This window comes from Varroa jacobsoni, unplaced genomic scaffold (assembly GCF_002532875.2).
Source record: "Varroa jacobsoni isolate VJ856 unplaced genomic scaffold, vjacob_1.0 contig03668, whole genome shotgun sequence".
Classification (NCBI taxonomy): domain Eukaryota; kingdom Metazoa; phylum Arthropoda; class Arachnida; order Mesostigmata; family Varroidae; genus Varroa; species Varroa jacobsoni.
The window spans coordinates 9704-19755 of record NW_019215063.1 but is presented as its reverse complement, the minus strand read 5'-3'; the positions used below and the strand labels follow the sequence as shown (position 1 = coordinate 19755).

The 10052-nt window shown below is 42.0% G+C and overlaps 1 long non-coding RNA gene across 1 annotated transcript; it reads left to right on the top strand.

The window, feature by feature from the left end:
• Positions 1 to 1033: 1033 nt before the first annotated feature.
• On the top strand, positions 1034 to 8574 carry LOC147751799 (uncharacterized). The gene is made up of 3 exons (XR_015315880.1): positions 1034 to 1192; positions 7828 to 8111; positions 8459 to 8574. It is a non-coding gene; the product is annotated as an uncharacterized LOC147751799 (long non-coding RNA).
• Positions 8575 to 10052: the final 1478 nt, after the last annotated feature.

Genomic DNA, 10052 nt, shown 5'->3' with positions numbered 1-10052 from the left:
TCGTCTAGACTATTATCCATACTCCCGGAGAACATCTGCTTCTGTGAATGATGATGCATTCCTCTTTAGTCTCTACATACATGCTATAATTTCATAAGTTCAGTCCGGAGTCTGCGAAAGCCATCGTCAGACCATTTAGCATACCCCGGCTAAGCCCAATATTCCAAACAAAGGAACAGTTATTTGTTGAGGGGTCGCTATTGTATTGAAAAGGCCCTTTCACAACTGACAGGTTTCCCCTCACGCTCTCTATTTAAGGCTGGGCAACACGATAGCGAGGTTTCGACGGTTTAAACCAAGTAGATACATATGCACTAGTCGCCGTATACCACAAGCACGTATCCTCTCCCGACTAGTATTACTAGCACTATGGTCAAACAGCAGGTCTTGGCTTGCTAACTAGTTAGCGTCTTTTCAAAATTCACATAATGCTACCCTGTGGACGACAGTGCTGACAATCTGAATTAGGGTCTGCTAATACAATGGCTACAATGCGCACGTCGTATATGGTATATTCATGCCTGCGACGACCGACAATAGTCGGCAATGGTAACTCACAAAAGGTGATGTCAGTCAGCCGCTGCCAATGATCATTGTCGTAATCGCAAACCAATCTGCGGCCAGGGTGGGATAAAATGCGTTCGCGGCATAAAACTTATTCGAAGCTGTGCTTAAAGCTGAAGAGAAAACGTGCAAAAAAAACATAGAAAGAGAAAAATAATTTCACTCAAAGACGTGTCTCTTGCTAGTGAACGTATTTTTAGGTTAGGCATGCCCGAAAGGACTGAGAGAGAGACGTTGACGTTACCCATTTGGGAGGATTTGATGGGGCTTATAGACGTATTTAAGTACTGTTTAATCATGTAGGTATCATGTGATGTTACGCTGGCGGTACTATACAAGAATATGCTTACCTAGTCGAAGAAGGTGGTTAATATAAAAATAATAGTAGTTTTAACTTAAACATGATTCACTCTGTAAAATTAAAAACAACGAATTTTAAGTACCTATTTGCTATAGAGTGCTTTTTGACGCAAAAACATATGAGCTGTTTCAGGGTCATTTGGTGCAATAATAAGTGACAGCAATCTGACGAATCTGTCCCACTTCAACCTCTATACTTCTAACACTTCCAAGTATACTTCAAACTTTAGGTTCGCGCCATAAAATCGACTTTGGCAAAAATCGGTTGGTACGTAAAAGCATTCCATTGACCTTATTTGAGCACAATCTCGCAAAAAAAGCTTAAAAGTAGGGGTAATATAGGCTCATATGTTTTCCAACGTTTTCCACTATAAATGTATATGAAAGCTGATAGTATATAATAACTAATAAGGGAAGGCATCCTGGCCTTTCGCTCCAGTATCAATGTCGCTCCAAGGGTATCAATAGTGGTAATATCAGAAGTCCCTTATATATATAATTTTCCTAAGCCATCAGTTCCAGAATCTCCTAAATTTCTAATAAAGTAGTTAGCCAGAAAAACGTTGCCTCGCCGTAATGAAGTTCTTCATCCTTAAGCTTGCACCTCAAACCGTACAGCATTTTTGTTAACTGTACAGACGGCAAATGCTGCCTTACACTATTTCTGTAACAACTACCCTGCTCCTCTCGCCCATCAAAAGCGGTCGTGGGGCAGGATATACATTGCTAATATCCATTCCCACTGGTTTGTTTCCCTTCTTATGCATAGTAGATAGTCAATCTTTTTTAAAAGGATGCCCGCCAGAAGAACTACATCGGATCGGTGCGTGAGGAATGTCAGAGTATCATGAACATGCGGGATGCTTGTCACTGCATGTGGCGTCTGAACGCCTCATCTTTCTCCTACTTTTCTTCTTCCACGCTTCGTATAAGCGAAGTTATGGCCAAGACCGGCTGGGCCGGGGCGGACTGGGCTGGTCAAGAACTTCCAGCTCAGGCTTTGCATGTCTGTCAGAACGATACGCGTGTATCGCGAGAGCGTCGACATCTTTTTATTTCCGTTTCCGTCCTCTCTCGATCGTCTGCTGCTGCAGTATGTCCCCCTCGTTATCGGCATTACTTGCGTTGGTCTGACCGAATGAGCAGAGCGTAGTGCAGTGCTCCGCGCTCCTATTCCTGTCTCTCTTTGGATGCTTAGGAAAAGTGTGTCGCGATAGACTGTCTGGTTTTTTCGCTGTGCAACCTCCATGTCGTCGTTGAGTGTCGTGATAAAATTCTCTCCCGTCGGGCTCACATCGGGGTGGACCATCGGCGAGCCGAAGCCGCAATCTCCCTTACAGCCGGTACTGTCTTCCGCTACGGTGATGGCTGCAGGCGGCAACGTCGGCTGCTGTTCACGCAGCGGGTAATTTATCCCCGGCATGTTCCTTTCGGCGAATGAAGAGCAAAGGCTTTCGTGGGCAGACGTAACAGAAGCAGGACCTAGAAAGAAGGGCGCGCTGTATTGAGGACTGAGGTGGAACAGGATTGGAGCCGCGCTTCATACTGAGCGCTGAGCTCTAGTTGGTCGGAAAACTAGAAAAGCGGGAAGTTTGAAAAAGCGACGGATTGAGAAAAGAAGCAGAAATTGAGGAAGAAGTGGAGTACATTCTCCGTGAAGCTGGGAGAGTAAAAGGCCGCAAAAAAGGGCAAAAAACTCGCACTCTGGAAAACTGCGTAGATTATGAGGATAAAAGTAGAAACTCTAAAGGTCATTTCGCAAAAAAGAAGCAGGGAGTTCAAAGTTCGGAAAAAACGTCGCCATCGTTGTCGTTGGAGTCTGTATGGTACTAGCGGAACTTTTCCGTGTAGAGGAATGGCTCCTGCTGTATGACTATCTGTTGAGAGCAGTCGGTCGTCGCACAATGGTTCAAGTGCCTAAAGCAGGCATTCGAATCAGTCAACGAGCGTTGCCCTGTATGAACACTATTGGCCCTGCTATGAACACTTACTTCCAGACAAAGGAAAAGCTCGGTGAAAAATTAAGATCTTTTTTGAGCCAGATTCCCTCAGTAGGAGATTTTCTGCTAGCTGACAATCGCTAGGGGCTCAATTTAGCGAGTGGTTTACTATGTCCTACTTGTGAGTGTGTTGGTCGTCCTTTTGTAAATTGTTTTTTTGTTTTCCATTATAACTAGCTTGCGCCGTATCTCACGACGATAGGTGCTACAGAAGTTGGCCCCGATACAAACGGAAGCTACTGCTCGTAGCGCCGCCTTAAGTCGCTTTATTTTTCATCGCTTTTTTAGTCTTGTGTCACACAGAATCATTTCCACACAACAGGCGACGGCCTGAATGATCTCTGAAGCTAAGCTCTAGTATATCTGAAGGTAAGGGGTTCAAGATTTATATTTTTTGTGTGGATGTTTTAAACAACGTATTGGAATAAGACGGGTAACTGTGCATACTGTTTAGGAGAAAGTGTCAAGGTGATATAAAACCGATTCTTAATGTTACCCGTTAAGCGATTAAAGCAAACCCGCGAATCTACACACATTCGTTCATACTGCTACCCAATGATCTTTTGTTCCAGTAAATTTTGCCCCTTATCACCGTCACACTCACCATCACCGTCATGTACTACATCTTTCGCTCTTTCTGCAACACAAGACCATTAAATGAGACGACGAATCCCGCAAGAGGGACCTTGGTAAGACAGTTCGGATTTTTTTTCCCAATATCTTGGTTCCGCTCGTCCGAGCATATCGTATGATAGCTAGACGTGCTACAGCGGTCCGTCGATCTCAGCCAGGCAGTATGTGTATCCTTCGCTCACCTGAGGATAACGATGGCCGGTGAAAAAAAATGCAACCAAGATTTTGCCTAGTAAAGGCGTAAATATTTAACAGCGCTTATTTCTTGGTCTAGCGCTGTTATGTCCTCTGTCGCTAAGCTGAGGCCGCTAGAAGCGTCAATCTTATACCCGACGGACGTCAGTAGGACGGGCTGGCGTAGGATTAAGGCTAGGAATGGCCAAAGAAGAAAGACTGTTGCCTGAAGAAAGACTAAGAAAAGCTTATAAGAGAATCAGCTAAAAGAGTAGCTGTTGATAGAGGATGTTGAGTGGTAAAAATTTTGGCCAAATGCTTATTTTTCACGAACTAGTCCTATATGTTTTCGGCCTGTGATCAATTAGTTAAAGCAGCAAATATTGAATATAACGGGTTTAATCAGGGTTATTTCTGGGTTTTATCTACTCGACCCACTTACACAAAAAAGCTTTCAACCGTTTAACAGTTAGCTAAATTGTAAAATAACTGCTAAGGAATTACGTATTCTCTTGGTCGTCATAAAAACTTTGTAAACACCTATTGAAACCACAAACAAATTGTTGACCTTTGAACTGCAACTAAATGTTAAATCGCCACGACATACCATGGGCGTAATGCCTGAATAACTTTGTTGTTGTTCTATATAGTAACACGCGCGCTATAGGTGAGATATTTGTTATTTTTACATCTGAAAAAAAGTCATCTATTTCTCATTATGTTTAGCTCATAACCCGTATTCTACGTATATTCAGTCCATGCTTTCTTTATTGCCCTTCAGGTACATGGTCTGCTACGATGAATAAAAACCTTTTATCATACAGCTATTGTTATGTTTACCGTCTGATTAATCCTAACCACCAAAAAGTGCGTCCTGGTTTGAAATCCGAATGAAACCTACTTCTAGCTTGAATACTGTCATTGCTGCGTGTTAACCGAATAAATCGGCAGGCACCGCCTGTCATAGTAAGTGAATTCTGCACCCTATGCAATCCTACGGCCCCTCTAAAAGAAATTTGAATATCTAGGTGTACGGCGGGGCAAATCCCAATTGTGATTCTCATCTGTTGTTACGCCGTACGAATTTGCGTCGCTTTTATTGTAGTTGTAGCGATGGCGGCTATTATCGTTACAGGCCTAAACGGTGTCCTAGTCGCTGATTCGTTGGTCCAACAGCAGAAACAATACTGGCTTTAATAGTAACTGGTAGAAAACATTAGCCTCTTCCCTAATTCAGTTCCATTACCACCGCCGCTACCAGTAAGCGATTTGCTGCCGGCTTCAGCAGGAAACAGAATTGTGCCGGCATAAATTCAGCGTGTCAAACACATTCAGGGTAGTTCCAGCTGAGCGGCAGACTCGTCCTAACATAAAAATCATCCTCTTTTACCAGTCCCAGATAGCCATACTCCAGCGAATGTGACATCCGTGGCCATTGCGGCCCACTTTGACTTCGCTGTACCTAAGCCGACGATGTAGATGCACAGTTATCGAAACGTTCTAGCGCCACTGTTGTACATTGGCATCCGCCAGCGACTTTTAGCGTTGAGAATTTTGCTCGTTTCTACCTTTTCCATCGCAGCAAAAGTCATCGATGTTGCCGGCGCGACAAAGTCGGCAACCCAGACATCCCATACAGTCCCTTGTCACGCTTCGGGATTTCTCATATATATGCTAAGCAGTGAAGTTAACCTTGTGACGCCCTGGATCCCTGTTCTCTGCGCAGACTCTAAGATCCGACTGAGCTATGGCAGGTTAGGTCATAACCTGTGGTAAGAGAATGCAGGTAGAATATCTGAATAAAATTATACGAAAAAATAGCGGCGCTTAGATGGGTGCATGAGTGTTAGAGAGTAGCATGAGTGACCAGTAGACCAGGCGTCGTCAGGCAAAACGTAAGGACGCTTGCTTTTGTTCGAATTGTTGCTGTGCGAATGAACGCTTTTAAGCGAAACTGTGAAGGCCTTGCAGGACATTACTGAGCTACCTTAGATTTGAATTTGTTTATGCTAAATATGCATAAGGGATCATGTAGAGCTAACAGTAGTATCAAATATATAGTTTATTGGCTAAATTATTTAATTTTATTCCATTAACGACGACCAAGGTTTCATGGGTGTCAGTTCCCAATTAAAGCTGCGTGTCGTATTCACAGACACTTGCTAACGACGTTAAAAATTGTGTATTAACAGTAGTTTACCAGAAAAACATCACTGGTAATAAATAGAAAAAATCGAGAAAACTCATTTTATTGACGTTTCTACCACTTGAGAAGTAAAAAAATAAATCAATAAATGCATCTTTCCCCTAATTATCAATGTTGACAGAATAGTAATTTTAACGAAATAAATTTGCTGATTATTCAACAATGTAGAGTTTGATAAGCCCCTACCGTCTGCTAGCTACGACTAGTTGTGGCAACGTTACGGAAAACTTCATAGAAAGAAAATGGTAGTTAGCGAAGTTGTATTCAGACCTGCACTAGGATCCACACAGAAGAAGAGAGCTAGAAGAGAATTACGTGGTTATTAATTATCATTGCCATAATGATGAGCGTATTTCGGGCGTATCGGCAGTTTCCATCTTTCCTATAACATCGTATATTTTATTTGGAGGAAAATTATCCGCAGTAGCTGAATACTTAGACGTTATAGCTCAAGCGACAAATCATATCAATACGTTTCATAGAATTTTAATATGAAAAGGATGCAAATTTCAATTCATAAATATATATACATTATATTGGCACTCTTGCCATAATCAATGCATTTTTGGGAAATAAATTTCTACACAGTTAATCACTGCTTAGTATGTTAATTCTATTTACTACTCGACTGAAGGACCCACAGTGCTTCAAGCACAAAGACAGGCCTACGGCCATTGTGTAAGGCTTGATATCGAAGGCTTGACTTGAGATCGAAACGTGTTATTTCGACAACAATCTCGCCAACAAAAGCTTCTACATAATAACTCTCAGCTAGCTAATTGCGTCTGCAATAAAGCTTTGTGCAATAGACACGCACACTCGTTGGTTTTTGAAGCGTATCCCAGTCATGTTATTGGCTAAAAAGCTCAGATGTCTCGGTAATTTTCACAAAACCACACTCACGATTCATTCTCTTCTAAGCAGAATAGGTCCATGAGTACGGATCTAACAGAGACAAGCGGGACACAATATTTTTTCTTATTTAAGAAAAAAAAATGTCTTAACTGAACTATTCAGCCACTATTTCGTAGAACGAATGAAACAGTGGTGCCTTATAGTATGACTATTACAATCACAGACTCTGCTGAGTGAGGCCTTTCGAGATAAAGCTTGACTAGCTCTAGTAGAAGGGATGATTTTTAAGCGCTTTGCATCGGGAATATGGCGGCACAATGAGTAATAGAGTAAGTAATTTGCTGTTGAAACAAATCATGTCCCGACAGTGGATTATGGCATAACTTAATAGACCGGAAGACCTATTTGGTGTTAACTTTTTCAGTTAAAAAAAGAAAGCGCTGTACATCAGCTCTCGGGGCATACATTTCCAGTTTTCAAGGAAAGTTTCCTTATTTAGTCTTATTTCTCGTATGGTGTATATCGCTGGCAGGGCTTGAACCGGCGATCCTCATCTCAAGGAAACCTACAAAGGGCCTCTTGATAAGACAAGAAAATAACGAAGGCCACCTTCGAAATTATTTGACCCCTAGACTTTCCCTTAATCTTACAGCATACATGTAGCGCTACTAGGTCTTTACTGAAAACGCTCTATCCGACTCTCTAGTCGATTTTTACTGAACAACAAAAATTTTCTCTACAGAACTTGGGAAGTGATCGTTATATCATGCTTCAGCAAAGGATCATTACCAGAGCTCTGTATGTAAAAATTAGAAACAGGCTAATATTGGAGAATCACAAATCGCATTAGGTTCTTCCCGTCTGTCCTTCCTTGCGCAAGCTCTCACGATGTAATTACACTCTCTACGAGTAGAATATCCGTACAAGTAGTAACAAGACAGAACGCAATCGAAAAAGGTGACTTGGGGCAGTACATAGCCAATTTCGGATTACGTCTTAAAACTAACTTATTCCCCTTCGTTCTATATCTATCAGGGCTAACCTTACGACCGCTGGGGAGGAGAACAGGACGTAGTTGCTTAATCTGTGTGAGAAACATCGGCAGAAGGAGTTGAGCTCTGTCAATTCCCGCCGGTCTCATTACGTTATTACACAGTTAATTACATCAACATTGCCAAATTGGAATTGTTAGAAGGAATCTTCGGTGGATTGTTAACCGACGGAATCCAACAAGTTCCAGCTGACAGTAGACTCCAGCGCTAAAGATAGCGGAATAGTTTACGCAACCTATTACTCGAGAACCTGCGAACATTTGCGAAGTAAGCTTCTATTAATCTTTTAATAATTCGAGATTTCACAATGTGCCAAAGCTGCCTGTGCTACTAGTTATATATATATATATATAATTGTACGAACACCTACGGTAACACTAAGCCATGAGTGAAATAGCGGCTTTTGTGGGTTACGAATTATTAATTTAATTAGCTGAGACAAGTTGTGAGCTATCTAATAAGAGATTGACGTTCTTGACTATTAGTTACTTTGTGGCTAGTACAGGAGTTCGGTGTTTTTGGTACTTGCAAATTACAGAATATTCGATCATTCAACTTAGCTTCCTATATTTCCCTATCTATATTAATACCTGTTTGGTTTCTCACCTTTCCAGCCTAAAGGTTCGACATTCTCAAATAGCAGCTTATAGGGGTTCGCTTTGAAAGGGCGCACGGCCCCTTTTTGTTCGTCATAGGAGATGGCGCAATGATGCATTGTCTCAGTATTGAGTTATCTTGGAACGACGGTTTGTTTGGCTTTCGCTTTAGCTCATCCCAGAATTTACCTGCCTTTTTGGTACGACCGACGGAAGAACTCAGCGGAGGTTTGCTCCTGAAAAAGAATTACGGAAGAGATGACGCTGCCTAGTACGCTCCCCCAGGGGACCAAATGACAACACACGTGGATAACGTTTTAAACTCTTTGCGTCCTGTTGGGTCAAAACGCTCTGTAGTTGAACGTTCCTACGGAAAAGCATTGGCGTCCTCTAATGCCCGAGAAACCGATGAGGACTCTGGACTGCTCCAGGCAACTGTTTGTCAACAACAACAACAACAAACGCTGAGCTTTGTTAGACCTCTAAAACAGATAGGTCCTAAAATTTTTTTCCGAGTACATTATTGCTAGCGAAATGCGCTATATACTTTGTATTATATGGCAGAAAGCACTGTCCAGATTATACTCAGTTAGCTATTGTAGAAATGTTGTAGTATGAAAAGTCGCGGCAGGACAGCTAGGCCAACAACCGCAATTTTTTTCTTTATTGTATCATTTCACTAGGACACGATGCAACAGCATCTTCTAGGTCATTTCTTTTGGGAATAGCATTACTTTAGTAGTAGTTTTAGGAAAACATGGAAAAAGCGATTGAAACCATTTACCTCAATGGCTAAAATGTCTAGAAGATGGTCCATTGCAATTAATACCATAACTAACAGCGAGAGACTTCTATACACGTATTATCTGTTTGTCTCGCTAAACATCCATTATACGCACGCGTCCCACTTTAATATCACAAGCAGTAGTAACTCATCACTAAACATCAATACAAGCAAGGTTTTTTGACTAAAAACTACTATTATCGTCGTATCATAGGGCTCCAAAAAACATACCATTTAACGCGTCGCGTGCTAATGAATGAATCCACGGTGATCCGTTTTGTATGTCAACTAATACCTACCTCTACATACTAGTAGGATAGGTTACTTTACTGTGTAACGTTTGCCTACGGATCTAAACTAGCTGATCACTTGACTTTTTAAAGAAACATCAGTTTCTCCTATTCGATCGCTCCCTCCACATCCGTCAATTATTCGTTGCAACCTTTACCTCTTATTTCACTTCGTCCACCTCTAAATTGATGTACAACTACTCTGTCCATTTAGAAACTATTAATTGATTCTGGCTTCGCCATCGCCCGTCTATGCTTCCTGTTTTGCCACCCTCCGGCTGCCATTGATCCTGCAACATCCGACCCAGCTGTGGGTGCAATCACGCGATTCACCTGTCACCGACCTAAAAGGTTATGGATTGACAGACTTTGCTTTTTGCGTCCCTCGCCTTTTCACGGCACCAACAGTTGAGTCGGATCTCTTACTGCTGTATGGTCTCCGTTTCAGCGTACCCAAACATAAGTGCTACCATCCTAGCCTTTAGTCGTTAGTATAATCTACACGACCATTGGTATCACCGCTAGAGGAATACTACCT